Here is an 18,405-nt window from a genome sequence, read left to right as displayed (position 1 = left end):
TGTTTGCTTCATGTAACAGTTACTTATTCTTTTTAAGCCACCTATAATTATTTCCAGAAGAGGCAATAAATCTCAGTAAATTATTCAGATTCTGGAGTCAGACCACCATGAGTTTTTAATCTTGGCCCTGTGGTTTTCTCACTGTGTGCCCTTGGTCAGATTTCTTAATCTCTCAAAGCCTTTGTTTTTTTCTCTTTGTAAATGAGGAAGATAATACCTACCTTTCCAGAACTGAGGGTTATGGGAGATGATATACACGACAGTGTTCAACCTATTGATGTTAATATTATCACAGCCTAGTTCCAGACTATTAGCCCAATTGCTTAATGTGCAATAAGCCTTCAATAAATGTCTTGTGATTAAGTTAGATACTATGGGTAGACATCCCAATTATTGTTTACAAAATATGTGGTAAGAAGTAAAAAATGTATTTGTTGGAGTTCTTCATTCAACAAACCCTTTTATCTCTGAGTAATCTACAGTGCTTTTAGAAGTTTAGAGACCAAGAACATGTGTGAAGTTTAGAATTCCATAAAGAACATTCATACAGAAAGAATCTCAGATGTTGTATACTGAGCCTAACCCACAGAGAGAGGGGTTACCAACCCAAGGTCATGCAGCAGATTACTGACAGAGCAGGGATTAGGTACCATTTGACTGGAATTGCTCCAGTGCATGTGTTTTCACTGTTGCTTTACAGACCACTCTTGGGCCACGTCATTAAAACCACTCAGGTTAATGGTGCCAAAGCCACAGTGACCTTCATGCTTCAGAGGCCAGGGTCAGAACAGGGACAGGAGGGAGCTGGGGGTAGGGTGGGGAGTAGCTCAAGGAAGTGGAGAGACAGTTTTGCAGGCCTTCCTCTACTCAATCCCCAGCCCCCACACCTTATCTTTGGCCCATCCTCCTCCCATAGCACCTGTTCATAAGTACAGATATTTGAAGACCTCAGCCCCCTTACTCATTCAATCCGTATGCCATCTGCTTTCCCTTCATGGGAGAACAACTGCCAGAAAAACACTGTAAGGGCCCCCATAAAACTTTCATTGACTCCACTATTTTTGCATCGCTGGTGTTAAAACTTTTGACTCTATCCTAATCAGCTCTCCCTCTCCCTCTTTCAGGTGATTGTCTTCCCTGGAAATCCACCTGTTCCCAAGGATTCGTGGCAGCAGCATTTGCTAGTTCCCTTGTAACCTCCTAACCCTCCTCCAGTGCCCCTCGGGTATTCCCACTGGGCTGGGGTTTCAATCATCAGGTACAACGGGGTTTTGATTTGGAGACTTGGAGGCTTTGGGCTTTATAATGGGTCATAACTTTTTTCTCTCTATTTATACCACAATTTATTTTCTTCCCTCAACTCTCTCTTTTTCAATAAAACTAGGTCCCTGAGGGCAAGAACATAGGCTTGTTCTCTTTGTGACCTGCAGCTGCCTCCTTGCCTGGAGCAGTGCCTGTCATGTGGCAAGTGTCAGTACATGAGTGAATAAACCCTGGGACGCTTCTCTCTTCTAAGACTTCACTCCTTTGCTAGGTTGCCCTGGATGGGCTTGGAAAGAGAAGGAAGGAAGGTTCAGAAATAGACTGTTCAATGTAGGGATGCTACAATATAGGGTTTTTTTTTTGGTGTTGGAATCAATTATTCCTGAAAGGTTGCTAGTGGGGAAGCAGCTCTCTTTAGTCAATGCCAAGCTTTGCAAATAGTTCCTTTTTTTTTTTTTTTTTTTTTTTGAGACAGAATTTCACTGCGTTGTCCCAGTTGGAGTGCAGTGGCATGATCTCAGTTCACTGCAATCTCTGCCTCCCAGGTTCAAGCGATTCTCCTACCTCAGCCCCCCAAGTAGCTGGGATTACAGGTGCCCACCACCATGCCTGGCTAATTTCTGTATTTTTGGCAGACACAGGGTTTCACCATGTTGGCCAAGTTGGTCTCTAACTCCTGACCTCAAGTGATCTGTCTGCCTCAGCCTCCCAAAGTGGTTATAGGTGTGAGCCACTGCACCCAGCCAAGTAGTTTGTTTTATGTAGGAATACTAGTGTCCGTTATCAAAGGGTTTAAGAAAGTGTTTTTCATAATTTTTCAGATAATATATTTTTTCCTCTGATCCATCTATCTAACATTTATTGAAAATCTTTTATGTAAGAAGCACCATGCTGACAGCTCAAACTACAAAGATGAGTGAAGCACAGACCTGCACTAAGGATCACTTACAACTGTCACCTTTCTAATACATCAATTCCAAGACAACGGAGTGTGAGGAGAGATAAATGTGCAGAGTATTATGGAGACGCTGCAGTGGTCACTAGATTAGCTTGGCAATACCGGATAGGAGTAAGGCATTAAATAACAGGGAGAGTGGAGAGAGGAGAACACTGAAAACAGAGGAGCCAAACAGCAAGAGCAAAGGCCTGGGAATAGGGCCATGGTGGCAGGTGTGTAGGAACTGCCAGCTCATCAGCACTGCCAGAGCATGAAGTTAAGAGGCAGGAGGTAGCCAGAGGAGACAGAGAGGTATACAGGGCAGATCTTGGAGAGCCTGGACAGCTACTAGAAAATGAAATGCATTTGTTTTTTATTTTAAAATACAATCAATATATGTATACTCCCCCCCAAACAAATTTTAAAAAGAAAAATTTCAACTAGAAACCTATTAGTATAACATGAATCTAAACTTCTCTCTCATTGACCACCTCCCTGTTCCCAATTCTTTTTTACAAAGGAAATAAAAACAACTTCTAAGTCATCTTTGCAGGAAAGAAAAATGCATATACTAGAATATTTGAATATATATATATATTTTATTTACACTAATGATCATGTAAAATGCTTATTATTCTGCACTTTGATGTTTTAGGTGTTTTCTTTTTACCTTATGTATTAGAATCTTCTTGACTTATCAATAATAACCTTGAATGTAAATGAATTATATTTCCCATTTAGAAGATGGAGACTGGCTGAATGGATAAAACGACAAGACCTGACTGTATGCTACCTCCAAGAAACTCACCTCACCTGTAAAAACACTCAACTGAAAGTGAAAGGCTGGAAAAAGATATTCCATGCAAATGGAAACCAAAAGTAATCATGAATAGCTATACTTATATCATACAAAATAGACTTCAAGTTAATAACTGTATAAAAAGACAAAGAACATTATATATAATGAGACCAATTTGGCAAAAGAATATATAAATTATAAATATATATGCACCCAGCAGTGAAGTGCCCAGATACATAAAGCAAATATTAGATCTAAAGAAAGAGATAGACCCTATTACAATAATAGTTGGGGACATCAACACCTCACTGTCAGCATTGGACATACCATCTAGACAGAAAACCAACAAAGAAACATCAGATTCCAACCACACCATAGACCAAATGGACCTAACAGAGATTTCCAGGACATTTCACCCAACAGCTGCAGAATACACATTATTTTCATCAGTACGTGCAACACTCTCCAGGGCTGACCATATGGTAATACACAAAACAGGTCTCAAAAAATTAAAAAAAATCAAACTCATATCAAGTATTTTATCTGATCATAATGAAATAAAATGACATCAAAAACAAGAGGAACACTCAAAAGTATTCAAATACATGGAAATTAAACAACATACTCCTTAATAACCCATGGGTGAAGGAATAAATTAAGTATAAAATTTAAAAATTCCTTGAAACAAATGAAAATAGAAACACAACATACCAAAATATATGAAAAGTAGCAAAAGCAGTATTGAGATAAGTTTATAGCAATAAATGCCTACATCAAAAAACTAGAAAGATTTCAAATAAACAACCTAAAAACTTCAAGGAACTAGAAAAACAAGAACAAGCCAAACCCAAAATTAGTAGAAAAAAAAAGAAATCATAAGGATCCAAACATTAATACACAAAATTAAGACTAAAAAGACAATAAAACAAAAATGTTTTTTAAATATTAAAAAATAGACAAACCATTAGCTAGACCAATAAAGAAAAAAGAGAGAAGATCCAAATAAATACAATTAGAAACAAAGAGCGACATCACAATGGATACCAAATAAACACAAAGAATCACTAGAGACAAATACGCACAAATATACACCAATAAATTTGGAAACCTAGAGGAAATGGATAAATCCCTGGATACATATGCCCTACCAACATTGAACCAAGAAGAAACAGAAAAACTGAATAGACCAATAACAAGTAACGAGATTGAACCAGTAATGAAAAGTCTTCCAAAAAAAAAGTTCAAGATTGGATGAATTCTGCTGAGCCTTTCAAGAAGAATTAATACCAATTCTTCTCAAACTATTTCAAAATATTGAAGCAGAGAATTCTTCCTCTCTCATTCCATGAGGCCAGCATTATTCTGATGCCCAAACCAAACAAGGACACAACAAAAAGAGAAAACTACAGCATCCCTGGTAAACAGAGACACAGAAATTCTCAACAAAATACTATCAAACTAAATCTAACAACACATCAAAAACATAATTCACCCTGATTAAGTAGGATTTTATCCCAGGAATGTGAGGATTGTTCAAATACACAAATCAGTAAATGTCATACATCACATCAATAAAATGAAGGACAAAAGCAATATAATCATCTCAACAGATGCAGGAAAACCTTTTGATAAAACTCAACCTCCCTTCATGATAAAAACTCTTTTTTCTTTTTCTTTCTTTTTTGAGACATGGTCTCACTTTGTTACCTAGGCTTGAGTGCAGTGGCATCATCATGGCTCACTGCAGTCTCCACCTCATGGGCTCAAGCAATCCTCCTGCCTCAGCCTTCTGAGTAGCTGAGACTACAGGTGCATGGTACCATGCCTGGCTCATTTTTTTTTTTTAATTCCTTATACAGACAAGGTAAAAACTCTTAATAAATTAGGTATAGAAAAAAAGTACCTGAACATAATAAAGGCCATATATGGAAAACTCACAGCTAATATCTTATTGAATGAGGAAAAGCTACCACTCTCATCACTATTAGTCATCATAGTACTAGAAGCCCTAGCCAGGGCAATTAGGCAAGAGAAAGAAATAAAACGCATCCAAATTGGAAAGCAGGAAGTCAAATTGTCTCTCTTTACAGATGACATGATTATATAAACCTAAAGACTCTCAAACAAAACACTCAGAACTGATAAATGAATTTAGTAAAGTTGCAGGATACAAAATTAATATACAAAAATCACCAGCATTTTTATACATGAACAATGAGCTAGCTGAAAAAGGAAATCAAGAATAAAATCTCATTTACAATAGCTACAAAAAATAAAATACCTACAAATGAATTTAACCAAGGAATTGAAAAATCTCTACAAGGAAAACTATAAAACATGGATGAAAGAAATTTAAGAAGATACAAACAAATAGAAAGACAGCCCATCCTCATGAATTGGAAGACTTGATATTGTTAAAATGACAATACTACCCAAACAACAGATTCAACACCATACCTATCAAAATACCAAGGACATTCTTCATAGAAATAGAAAAAAAAAATTTTTTTTTTAATTAGCATGGAAACACAAAGGACCCTGAAAGGATAGCCAAAGTAAACCTGGGCTAAAAGAATAAAGCCAGAGGTATCACACTACCAGACCTCAAAATATATTTTAGGTCAGGTGCAGTGGCTCATGCCTGTAATTCCAACACTTTGGGAGGCCAAGGCAGAAGGATATTTTGATCCCAAGAGTTTGAGACCAACCTGGGCAATAGTGACCCTGTCTCTATTATAAAAAAATTTTTAATTATTTTTTAAAAACAAAACAAAATATACTACAAAGTTGTAGTAACCAAAGTAGCACAATACTGGCACAAAAACAAATACTCATAGACCAATGGAATACAGAGAATCCAGAAATTAATTTACATATATCAAGCAACTGATTTTTGACAAAGGTGCCAAGAACAATCATTGAGGAAAGGACAGTCTCTTCAATAACCGGTGCTGGGAAAACCGGATATCCATATGCAGAAGGATAAAACTACATTCCCACCTCTCACCTCATACAAAAATTAACTCAAAATAGATCAAAGGCCTAAATTTAACACCTAAAACAACAAAACTACTAGAAGGGAACACAGGGGAAGTGCTTCAGGATATTGGTCTGGGAAAAGATTTTATGAACAAGACCTCAAAAGCACAAGCAACACAAGCAAAAATAAATGGAATTATACTAAATGAAAAAGCTTCTACACAGCAAAGAAAACAATCAACAGAGTAAAAAGACAACCTATAGAATGTGAGAAAATATGTGCAAGCTACTCATCCAACAGGGGATTAACATCCACAATATGTGAGGAACTCAAACATCTCAACAGCAAAAAAACAAACCATCAAATTGAAAAATGGGTGAAAGATTTGAATAGACATTTCTCAAAAGAAGACATATAATTGGCCAACAAATACATGGAAAATGCTCAACATCACTAATTATCAGAGAAATGCAAATCAAAACCACAATGAGATATCACCTCACCCTGGATGGGATATCTATTATCAAAAAGACAAAAAATAACAAATGCTGGTGAGGATACAGAGAAAAGGGAACTCCTACACATTGTTGGTGGGAATGTAAACTAGTACAGCCATGATGAAGAACAATATGGAGGTTCCTTAAAAAACTACAAATAGAACTGCGACATGATCCAGCAATCCCATTAAAGGAAATTTATCCAAGTAAAAGAAAATCATTATATTGAGTATGTACAATTATTATTTGTCAAACTAAAAAATTTAAAAACAAAAAAACAATAATAAAAGAAGCTTTCTTAAATCAGAATATATAGATATATGATATTGGTTGCAACAGCTGCAGAATTCCCCATAGTATGACTGTGAAAGATTTATTTAAAATCTCCCCTGTTGCTGGACATTCAGGTTGTTTTTTGTCTTTGTCTATTACCGACACTGCTACAATGAACATTTTGGTTCGTTTATTTATACAAAAACTATTTGCTGAGCACTTTCTATGTGCCAGGTACAGTTTTATAACCCTACAATATAGTATGACGTATATTGACATATATTCTTTTGTGAAGATATCAATAAACAGAAGGAGAATTGCTGCATTTGAGGAAATGCGCATTTTTGATTTTGATAAATATTTCCAAAATGCTTGCTGAAAGGGCTGCAGAAATCTATACTTTCTTCAAGAGTATATGCAAATGGTTAATTTCCCCATTCTTGCCAACACTGGGTATCATCAAACTTTAAAATTTTGCCAGTCTGATAAGCAAAAAAAAAAAGAAAAAAGGCTTCTTGTTACTATTTTGACTTGCATTATGAGTGAAAGTGAGCATCTTTTCTTGCTTATTGGCCACTTGTATTTCTTTCTCGATGAACTGCATGTTCCTGACAGCTGGGTGGTTTTCTGTTGAACTGTTGTCTTCCTACAGATTTGTACTTGTTCCCCATAAATTAAGGAAAACAGTCAGTCCTTTGTCATATGTATTGCAAAGCTCTTTTCCAGGTATTCTTTTGTCTTTTCACTTTGTGGTAATTTTTGAAATGCTTCTTGGTAGAGATAACATTCAAGTTGAGTCTTGAAGGGTGAGTGATGATGCTAATTATTAACTCTTGTCTAGTCCTTCTAAGTGCTGAGTGTGTTTCTAAGTACTTTAATATTCGACAACTCATTTAATTTTTTACAACAACCCTAGGAGGTAAAACTGTTGTCATCCCCACTTTAAGAGGAGGAAACGGAGGCATAGAGGCAGTTAAATAACTTTTCCAGGACTTCATAGCTGGTGAGGGGCAAAGACAAAAATCAAAACCCTGAAGAACTATTTGCAAGGTAGTCTGGGAACAGTAGCAAAGACACAGAGGTGAAAATAATACAAAATATCAGACGAATTACAAGGAATTCCCATGCATTTGGCATAAAGATAGGCTGCTTCATGGGGAAGGAAGGGAGACAAAAATCGAGGCCTCAGGGCAGGTTGTGTCTTGGTAAAATGTGCATTAGTCTTGTCTCCTGAGCTGGGGCATAGTTTCCTTGAGTTCAGGGTCCATATCCAGACCCCATATTACATAGCATCCTGCAGAACATATCCAAGCAGATGGGAGAAAATTGAAGTATCTGTTATTGTGTGTGATATGAGGCATTTTATAGGGCTTAGCTCATGACTCAATAATATTTTCTGGGTTCCCTGACTTGATTCATGGAGTGGTCAGGCCTTTTATATACAACTCATGCTCTGTTCTGGGCAAAATGGAGTCTCTGCTTTATGTATCACTGGCAGCAAATGTTTTCTTCAGCTGCTGTCTTCAGTCCCACCATCACAAAGCACATGTCAGGGCTATCTTCCCCGTTCTCAGTGTGATCTCTGAGAGGATAACATAACCCCAAGTAAACATAGTTATTGAGATAACTCTGCCACCCTAGGTCATGTGATGCCTCCAAAGACAGATATAAATAATTTTGGATTATCTGTTCCCCCACAGTTAACGTACTGGTGTTCTTCCTACACAAAGGTGATACTAAGCCCTGTGTGATGGGCAAATGATTCTGGAATGACCAAACGTGCATTCAGTTTCTTTCTTTCTTCTTTTTAAATGTTGAAACAGGAATCACTCAGGCTACATCCTCTCTCCCTTCCACTCTCCCTGAGATGAGAGAAGAACCATCATCAATAGCAAATGCAATTGTAGCGAAGTAACACCAAGAGCTGGCTTCCCACGCCACAGAGAATGCTGCGCCTCCTCCTCGTGGTTTCTGTGGCTCCTCACGCTGAGCAACCTCTGTAGCCACAAATCATATAAATGATCCCTGAAAGTACAGTGTTTCCATTTCTTACTAATGGAATCGTGCTCTGCTCACCTCCAACTCGACAGTGTTTGGTAGCTTTGTCATGAACTTCTCATTGCTGAGGCAGGAACTATAGGAATATTGGCCTCAGAAGCAATGTGGTGAGGGACAAAGAGTCTAAGATGAGGAACCTAATATTGCATCATCGCCTAGTGGCAGGGATGACAAAACACTGTCACTCCCCACCCTGTGCCCCTGGCAGACATTGCTAATCAATCACGCACTCTTGTCTGCTGAACCTGAGGAGCCTCAGACTCCTCAAAATGGTGGCCCTGAGTCACATCTCAGTTAATTGCATTTGGCTCTTGAAATGAAATATATTTGTTATCCCCAGTCTAATGATTAAAAAGCCATAGTTTTGGAGTCACACAAATCTGGGCTTAAATTTTGGCTGTGTCATCTGAGCAACTTAGCCTCTCTAAGCTTCTGCTCCCATCATCATCACATCCCTCAGAGAGTGTGTGGGAAGGGCAAATGGGGTAGAGTGTCTTAAGTTCCTTGAAAAAAATGCAAAACCCAGTTCCAGTGTCAAATCCAAGGAGTTACTTAGAATTTCTGGACTGCTCCCAGTTTCCTTCCAGGAAAAATTAGGGTTGTGAAAGTTGTCAAAATGAAAATGGAGTCACTAATGTTAAAAAAAGAAAGAAAGAACCCTGACAAATGGAGCTGGGAAAGGTCCTGAAGACAGAGTTCTCATACGTGTATGCCTGATAACAAAAACTATCACACAAGACTCTGTAAAAACCATGACTTTGCACAAAGGCCATTGCAACCTTACACAAAAAAGACTTCTGTGAAGACATCTGCCCAGCCACTGCCTGTCCAAGCCCAGACTGGCATCACCCTTGTTATTGGTCTTTGGAGTCAAGGATAATTATGTCAGAACAAATATGTAATCCTTCTCTTTCTTCCTTTAAAAATCTGTCTTCCTTTACTTCCCTGAATATGTACATAGTTTACTATGATATGCATATTCCCAATACAGTGCTCTATTCCTAGATAAATATCTTTTTCTTTTAAAGAGACTCTTCTTGTTTGCTATTTATGTTAACAGAGAAAAAGATTAGGCTGTCTCTGAAGTCAGTCTCTTCCAGCTCATTTGACAGGACTGGGCTGCTTCCCTCTCATGCATTCATTCAATGGCTTTGCCCAAGTGCCACTTCAGCTTGGACAGGCACTGTTCTAGGCTCTGGGGCAGGGGCCCCACCTTCTAGGAGCATATATTCTAGTGGGAAGATAGACAATAAAAAATTTGTCAAATCTGTTTTATGGCACATTACAAGTGAGGCAACATCAGCAGATGGAAGTAACACAGAGAAAAATAAAAGTGGGTGGCTGAAGAGGGGAGCCTCGGCAGATTCCAGGGCTGCTGATTCTGCAGTGAGAAGGAACTAAGTGCCCTACAGAGAGACTTGAGGCTGGAGGTTAGCCCTTTGTTCTAGCAAAACACTTGGGAATTATGAGAAGATTCCATTGACTGCCACCCCTGTTCCTACCCTTTCCTTCTGAAAGAAACTTGTGTGGCTGCGGCCACACCATAGGCCTATGTGCAGCTTTCTTCCCTGGCTGGGCCCGGAGGCCTCACAGTTCATTTCCTGTTCTTTGGGATGGGGTGAGGAGTGGTCTATCTGGCCTCCACCTATGCAGCCAGGGGCTTCCACTCACTGTTGCTCGGTAGCTTCTGGGCTGGGGAGGAGTAGAGTTCTCTGGGTCCACTCCATTGCCCCTTTTGTCCTGGCATCTCCAGCATGGGACTGCAGTGGGTGGCATCTTCACCAGGAAATGGCTAGAGAAAGTCACAAGGGCCATGTGTGATGAACAGGCAGCCCCTGGAGGCCCAAGCAGGAGGTGGCAAGAGTGGCAAATGGAAATGCCCAAGAGGAGAGGCGAGCAGTGGGTGTAGGTGAAGAGCTGGGTGTGGGTGCACACCTTCATTAGGCAGTGAGGCAGGATTGTGGCAGAGCTGACTGTTGGTGTGCAGGATGCCCAGAATTTGAAGGCAGCAGAGAAGTCTGTAGACAACCAGATGGAACATCAGGACAAGAAGAGACTGGCATGGACTCCAAGAGCACTGGCCTAGGTGTCAGCACACCCTGAGTTGACATCCAGGCCACCTACAATGGCAAGAAATGTCTAATCACTGTAATGTTACTATTCAGGTAGGGCCTGCCTGGGTGATGACCAGGATGAAGATCCTCAGACCATCATCTTCCTCCAGGATGAGCACCACACAAGCACGTCATGAGGCACCTTAGGCACATGGTTGGCATTGCCACCATTACAGGGATGTCCAGATTGGAGACATAATGGCAGGGGGTAAGGGCCAGCTCCTGAGCAAGAAAGACCTCTGTTGCTTCTACATGCTGAGGGGGTCAAGGCTGCTGGCACCAAGAAGCACTTTCAGAAATTAAAGCCCCAAGAGACCTCCATTCCCTTAATAAGGTTTTCCTACCACATGGCTCAATTTATAAATGTATAAAACACATCTGTAGACTGGGATGAACTGCTACTGAGCTGATATTTCTGCAGGAATCAAATCTGAAAGTGAGGCAGTGCCAGGCTTTCGACTCTAGCCTGGGCTAGCTCAGAGCAGAATTGGGAAGCAAGGTGCGGTGGGTTGAATATGTCCCCCCAAAATTCATGACCACCCAAAACCTCAAATATGACCTTATTTGGAAATAGGGTAGTTGCAGATGCCATCAGTTAAGGTGAGATTATACTAGATTAGAGAGGGACCTGAATCCACTGGTGCCCTGACAAGAAAAGGAGAGGACACATGGGGAAACACACCAGGAGGAAGGCCGCATGACAATGAAGGCAGAGATTGGAGTGATGCAGCTGCAAGCTCAGAAATGCCAAGGATTATTGGAGCCACCAGAAACTAGTGAGAGGCAAGGAGGATTCTTCTCTGGAGGCTTCAGAGGGAGCACAGTCCTTCATTTTGAGTTTCTAGCCTCCAGAACTGTGAGGGGATACGTTGCTGTTGTTTCCAGCCACCCAGTTTGTGGTAATTCATTACTGCATCTCTAGGAATCTAATACATACAAAAAACAATTTTTTAAAAATCTGGCTCTTCAGCTGGGCACAGTGACTCATGTCTGTAATCCCAGCACTTTGGGAGGCTGAAGTGGGAAGATCACTTGCGGTCAGAAGTTCAAGACCAGCCTGGCTGACATGGTGAAATCCGTCTCTACTAAAAGTAATTTTAAAAAAATTAGCCGAGTGTGGTGCTATGTGCCTGTAATCCCAGCTACTTGGGAGGCTGAGGCAGGAGAATCCCTTGAACCTGGGAGGTGGAGGCTGCAGTGAGCCAAGATTGTGTCACTGCACTCCAGCCTCGGCAACAGAGCAAGACTCAAAAAAAACAAAACAAAAAACAAAAAAATAACCCTGCCTCTTCTCTATGAAAGAAAGAAAGGAAGAAAGAAAGGAAGGAAGGAATGAAGGAAGAAAGGAAGAAAGAAAGAAAGGAAGAAAGAAAGAAAGAAAGAAAAGAAAGAAAGAAAGAAAGAAGGAAGGAAGGAAGGAAGGAAGGAAGGAAGGAAGGAAGGAAGGAAGGAAGGAAGGATCAACCCTAGTTATAGTTACTTCTGGGTTTGTTTTTTTTTTTTCTATATTCCTCCTCCTGGGTAGCCTTGTCATGTGGAGGGTAAGCCTGGATGTGACTCCTACCTCTGCAACTCACCAGCTCTGGGGGCTGGCCAAATCTCTCTGAGCCTTTGCGTCCTCATCTCTATGGGGCATATTGAAGAGTAAGTGAGAGAGCATGAGAAAGCTCAGGTATAGGCCTGGACAGGTGTGGGTCCTCAGTGAGTGCTGGCTGCCTTTCCTCCATGGTGAATGCCACACAAGCACGCCATGAGGCACACCTGGGCCCCTTCTTGCCAGCCCTAGCATCGTGCCAATCACTAGGCATTCCTGAGTGCTGTCTTCTTCAGACAGTATCCTCTGTGTCAGCAAGATGTTTTTGTCCCCGTAACAACCCACCCATATCTAGTATCTTAGTGTGATGTTCCAAGCCAGCAACATTTTCATCTATCAAGAGTTAAGAGCCTACAAGATGAGATGGAATGGAGAGCAGGATGATCCAGCTATAGAGAGTTGGGCTGTGCTGCCGTGTTGCACAATTCAAGAGGGTCACGGTTTATCATGCATTCATACAAAAGGTTTCCCCTAGAGTTGGGTATTATGGTGACCCTGAAGTGGCCTTAAAAGTTTGGAGGAGTGAGGAGATGGGAGAAGAAAGGAATCTCCTCCTCTTCTTCCTCCTCTTCCTTCTTCTTCTTATTGTTGTTCTTCTTCTCATTCTCCTCCTCCTCCTTCTCCTCCTCCTTCTTCTCCTCCTCCTTTTTCTCCTCCTCTTTCTCCTCCTCCTCCTCCTCCTTCTTCTTCTTCTTCTCCTCCTCCTCCTCTTCCTCCTCCCCCCTCCTCCTCCCCCTCCTCCTTCTCCTCCTCCTTCTCCTTCTCCTCCTCCTTCTCCTTCTCCTCCTCCTCCTTCTCCTTCTCCTTCTCCTTCTCCTTCTTCAGAGACAGGCTGTCACTCTGTTGCCCAGCCAGGAGTGCAGTGGTACGATCTTGGCTCACTGCAGCCTTGATCTCCTGTGCTTAAGCGATTCTTCAACTTCAGCCTCCCAAGTAGCTAGGACTACAGGTACATGCCACCACCACACCTGACTAATTTTTGTATTTTTTGTAGTTTCATCATGTTGCCCAGGCTGGTCTCAAACTTTTAGGCTCAAGTGATCCACCTGCCTCAGCCTCCCAAAGTACTGGGATTACAGGCATGAACCACCGCACGTGGCCCTTTCTCTTTTTTTGGATAACATAATTACACACTTTGTTATGTCTGGAGAAAGGTATGTGTATTGGGGATTAGGGAATTTGGGGAGGGGAAATGCTCAGATACTGAATCCATTTATATGAAGAAATTTTGCAAGGGAAGAGGTGGGGAAAGAACCTACTCAATCTTAATACTAGAGAGAGGGGGGGACAGAGGGAGAGAGGGCAGCGGGGAGAGAGAGAGAGAAGAAAGTTATGTTTCCCTCTTATGAAACCTCAGTGCAATCACTGCAGGGCTGGCTGACAACAGGCCTAGGCCAACAAAGGCAGATTACACAGTGCCTCCCTGTAGCAGGCCGGCTGCCAGCAGCTGTCACTAAGCCTTCAGGGGGCTGGCTGCAGGCACCTGCCAGGAAGAACTTTAAAACCCAACAGAAGGGATGGCAGGGAAGCCCAAAAAATGCCATCAAAATGCTAAAACTGCAAATAACCAAAGTGAGGAAGGCAAAGAGAAGGCTCTAGATCCTCATGTGAACTGGTGAAGATCCCAAGGGAGCCCTGCAGAGCTGGAGAGGGGTGCACCTGCCAGCAGTTATCAGGAGAGGCCAAAGGAGGACAAAATGTGTGAGAGTTAAAAGAAACCCTTCATCTCATGGAGGTGGGGAGTAGAGTGGTGGTTACCAGAGGTTGGGAGTGGAGAGAAGAGAGGTTGGTTATTGGGTATAAAAGTACAGTTAGATTAGACTAATTAAGTTCTGTAGGCTAAGCACGGTGGCTCACGCCTGTAATCCCAGGACTTTGGGAGACCAAGGCAGGAGGATTGCTTGAGGCCTGGAGTTCGAGATCAGCCTGAGCAAGATGGTGGAACCCCTGTTTCTACAAAAAATACAAAAATTAGCTGGGCGTGGTGGTGTGTGCCTATTACTTGGGAGTCCCAGTTACTTGGGAGGCTGAGGTGGGAAGATCACCTGAGCCTGGGAGGTAGAGGTTGCAGTGAGCTGAGATTGTGCCACTGTACTCTAGCCTGGGTGATAGAGTGGGACTCTGTCTAAAAAAAAAAAAAAAAAATTCTAGCTTTGATAGTATAGTAGGGCAACTATAATTAACAAGAATTTATAGTAGATTTCAAAATAGCTAGAAGAGAGGACTTGAAATGTTCCCAACACAAAGAAATGATTTATGTTTGAGGTGATGGATATCCTAATGGCCCTGATTTGATCATTATACATTGTGTTCATGTATGAAAATATCACACGTATCCCATAAATATGTACAGATATTGTGTATCAATTTAAAAATATATAAACACTAGAGGAGGTTTGGACCCAGGAAAGGAGGGAAACTAGTGTTAACTGAGAAAAATAAGCACTAACTAGTTCAATTAGGGTTTATAGTTCATATTTACTGAGCATTTATCACCTGCCAGGAACCATTCTAAGTTACTTAGGTTTATTATCTAATTTAATTTCAACATGAGCTATGTAAGGTATGGGAGGTTATTATCTCCATTTTATAGATAAGATAATTAACTCATTAATGATTTAAATAACTGGCCCAGGGCCTTTCAGCTAATAAATGGCAGAGCCAATGCTCAATAAATACTAGATAATTGAATGAATAAAAGAATAACAAACTAATCTCTTCCTCCTGAAATATTTTAACAGAATAATAGATCTTTGGACATGGTTTATGACAAGTCTGTCACAGTATTTGACAAAATCTCTTATAAGTCTTGATAGAATTGGAGAACTGAGGGTGGAGTGATAGTATAGTTGGTGGGATTTGTTAACTAAGAAGACTCAGTCCAGAAGGCCTCCAGTGGCATTTTCTATTCCTGTTCCTATTTTGTCCATTTCTTTTAAGTCTCTGACTTAACAAATACATATCTGTCAGATTTGAAGATGCCATACCCTGGGAGAGATAACTGGGGTGTAGAATGATATAATAAAAATTCCCAGTAATTGGGCAATAAACTAAAATGAACAGGGTTAAATTTAACAAGGATAAAGGTAAAGTCCTGCCCCAGGGGCTCAAAAAGTTAACTGTTCCGTTATAACCTGGGAGAGACTCCACAGACGTGGATGAAGAAGACCTTAGGATGGAAGATGGCTCCAAACTTAACCTGAGTTGTCAGTGGAATGTGACTTCTTAAGAACCAAATGCAGTCTGAATTGTGCTGACAGTTTTGTATACCCACAGTGAAGATATCCCATAATATTTTACACTGGTTAGATCCCTTTTGAAACAGAGTGTTTTTTGTTTTTTGAGACAGTCTCACTCTGTCACCAGGCTGGAGTGCAGTGGTGCGATCTCGGCTCACTGCAACCTCTGCCTCCTGGGTTCAAGCAATTCTCCTGCCTCAGCCTCCCAAGTAACTGGGATTACAGGTGCATGCCACCACACCCAGCTAATTGTTTTTGTATTTTAATAGAGATGGGATTTCACCATGTTGCCCAGGCTGGTCTCGAACTCCTGAGCTCTGGCAGTCCACCCTCCTTGGCCTCCCAAAGTGCTAGGACTACAGGTGTGAACCACCACGCCCGGCCCAGAGTGGGTTTTAGGCACATTTTAAGAGGCAAACTTCGGCATGCCCAGAGAAGGGCATCTAGTGAAATCTCTGTAAACCACTTTACATTCAGAATGAAAGAAAGTATATGGATGCTTACCTTAGAAGACTGAAGCCCTAGGAGATATGTCATAGTTGTCTGAAATTATTTGAGGAATTATCCAAATAACTCCAAAAGGCCAAAGTATAAGATCAATGGGTAAAAATTACAGAATGGCAGATCTTCACAATGCAGAGGTATACCATGAGGATTTTTGTCCTCAAAATACCTGAGTTACTTAATTTCTCCTGCTCTTAGTTTCCTCTTCTGTAAAGTAGGGCTAATAATAGTAACTCTTTTCAAAGGAATATTGTAAAACGAAGTTGAAATAAGAATGTAAAGTGCATAGCCCAGTGTCTAACATGTAGGAGTCAATTTTAGAGGGTTAGTATTTACTTTATAATAACTTTAAAAACACATAGAGATGCCTAACGGTGGAACAGATTGCTTTTGAAGTCAGTGAGCAAACATCCTGCCACTGAGCGTTTCTAAGTGTTTGCAGAGGAGCTGTGGAAGGGACTCAACCACTGGGTGGGGGATTGGAGTCAGTGGTCCTCAGGGTCTCAGTCATTGAATGATTCCATGATTTTACATATCTACTGACCACTGTCAAAGGTGAAAAAGTCTTAGTGTTCTCCTAATCACAGCTGAGGATTCAAAAGCCAATTGAACCACAGGTTCACCCAAAGTGTGACTTGTTCCCAAGCATTGTCACATCAGTCCCAGGTAAGGACCTTATAGGTAGACATCTTTTGCCTTTGCCTTTGCCTACAGTATCCCTTCTTCCACATTCATTTTACTAAGTAATTCACCCTCAATCTCAGTTCATACAATTAGGGGGAAGTTGATTCCACCTCCCAGACCCAGAGGTTGGCCAAATGCCCAGGCTTGGCCAGTATATCCCCTTCTCCTGGCCATGAAGACTTGTTCAGAGATGTACACATGACCCACTCCATCCAATAAAAGCTTCAGGATGGTGCTGAGGCCACTGGGAGAGATGTTTTCTTTTCCCCAAGCTTGTTAATCTTAAGCCTGGAGCATTTGGTGGCATTATTTGAGAAATAATCTAATAGAGGAAAAAAATAATCTGAGAGATGGAAAGAAACAAATTCCTAATAAGATTATTTTAACAGCTAGATCCAGGTACTCCTGAAGTATTCCTGAAGTTACCTGAGCCAGTAACTTCATCTTTTCCTTTCAGTCAGTTTGAGCTAGGCATGTCTCTTGTGATCCAAATACTAATGGCCAATCCTCCATCCTCCTCTCTTCAGGAGAATAATAGCTACAGGAGGCTGGGGGGAAATTACAAATTCCTCTGGGCAATTCCAGCTGAAACAAGAGCCTGTGTATGACTGCAATGACATTGGAGACCCCAAGTGAGAACCACTCAGCTGAGCCCAGTCAACCCTCAGAAGGATGAGAGATAATGTTGCTTTATGGTAGAGCTACAGTAGGTACGTGAAACACACATTCAATAATGGAACCGCTGAGAAAATCCTAGCACATACAGTAAAAGCATACAGCCCATGGTTAAACCCCCACTTGTTTTCTGAGCTGCTTGGTGGCTCTCACTGAGGTACGATGAGTCTATAGATGCAACACGTGACTAAGTCATGAATGACAAAGTCCCTCTAGGGTGAACAACCAAGTTAATGAGAATAAGAGGCCTTTTGAGCCCCTTTTTCTACCTTCCTTCATATCAGTGGTTAAGATGACAGTCCTTTGTAGATTCTAAAGAATTTTCTTTATTCTTCCTCATCCAATTCACCTCTCTCTTATTCACCCAATCTGTATGCATACACAGTTAACCTTGGTTTTGGCAGTAAGGGGATTCTGTTACAATGTCAGGTAAATCCTTTTCACCTTCCTTCAAGGGAGGAATTAAGTCAGGGAAACTGTTTTGCTCCTTGGAGTAGTTGTTCTTTAAAATGAGGCTATTGATTAGGCAATGTCTATAAAATTAAGATGTATGTACTTAAGAATCCCAATGGTAAGAATTTGTTCTATGGACATTCTCAAGAGTTTGCTAAGATATCTGTACAAGGATGCTAATTGGAGTGTTCTCATAGTTGAGGAAGGAGGAAACAAATTGTCCACCCATAGGGGACTGGTTGAGGAAATGATGGTAAATCCAAATGATAGAATCTTTGAAGCCAGATGTTTAAAAGAAAATGAGATAGATCCATATGTATTGATCTGAAAAGAGC

The 18,405-nt window shown here is 40.9% G+C and overlaps 1 protein-coding gene and 1 non-coding gene across 2 annotated transcripts in view; one reads left to right on the top strand and one right to left on the bottom strand.

Moving 5' to 3' along the window:
• NGF (nerve growth factor) overlaps positions 1-18,405 on the top strand; it is a 1,213,865-nt gene that overhangs the window by 231,655 nt on the left and 963,805 nt on the right. The window lies entirely within an intron of this gene.
• Positions 8,575-8,790, bottom strand: LOC126944308 (small nucleolar RNA U3). Its single transcript, XR_007722005.1, has one exon. It is a non-coding gene; the product is annotated as a small nucleolar RNA U3 (small nucleolar RNA).

The sequence above is a fragment of the Macaca thibetana genome, chromosome 1 (assembly GCF_024542745.1).
Source record: "Macaca thibetana thibetana isolate TM-01 chromosome 1, ASM2454274v1, whole genome shotgun sequence".
In the NCBI taxonomy this organism is placed as follows: Eukaryota; Metazoa; Chordata; class Mammalia; order Primates; family Cercopithecidae; genus Macaca; species Macaca thibetana.
This window is presented reverse-complemented; position numbering and strand designations above follow the sequence as displayed.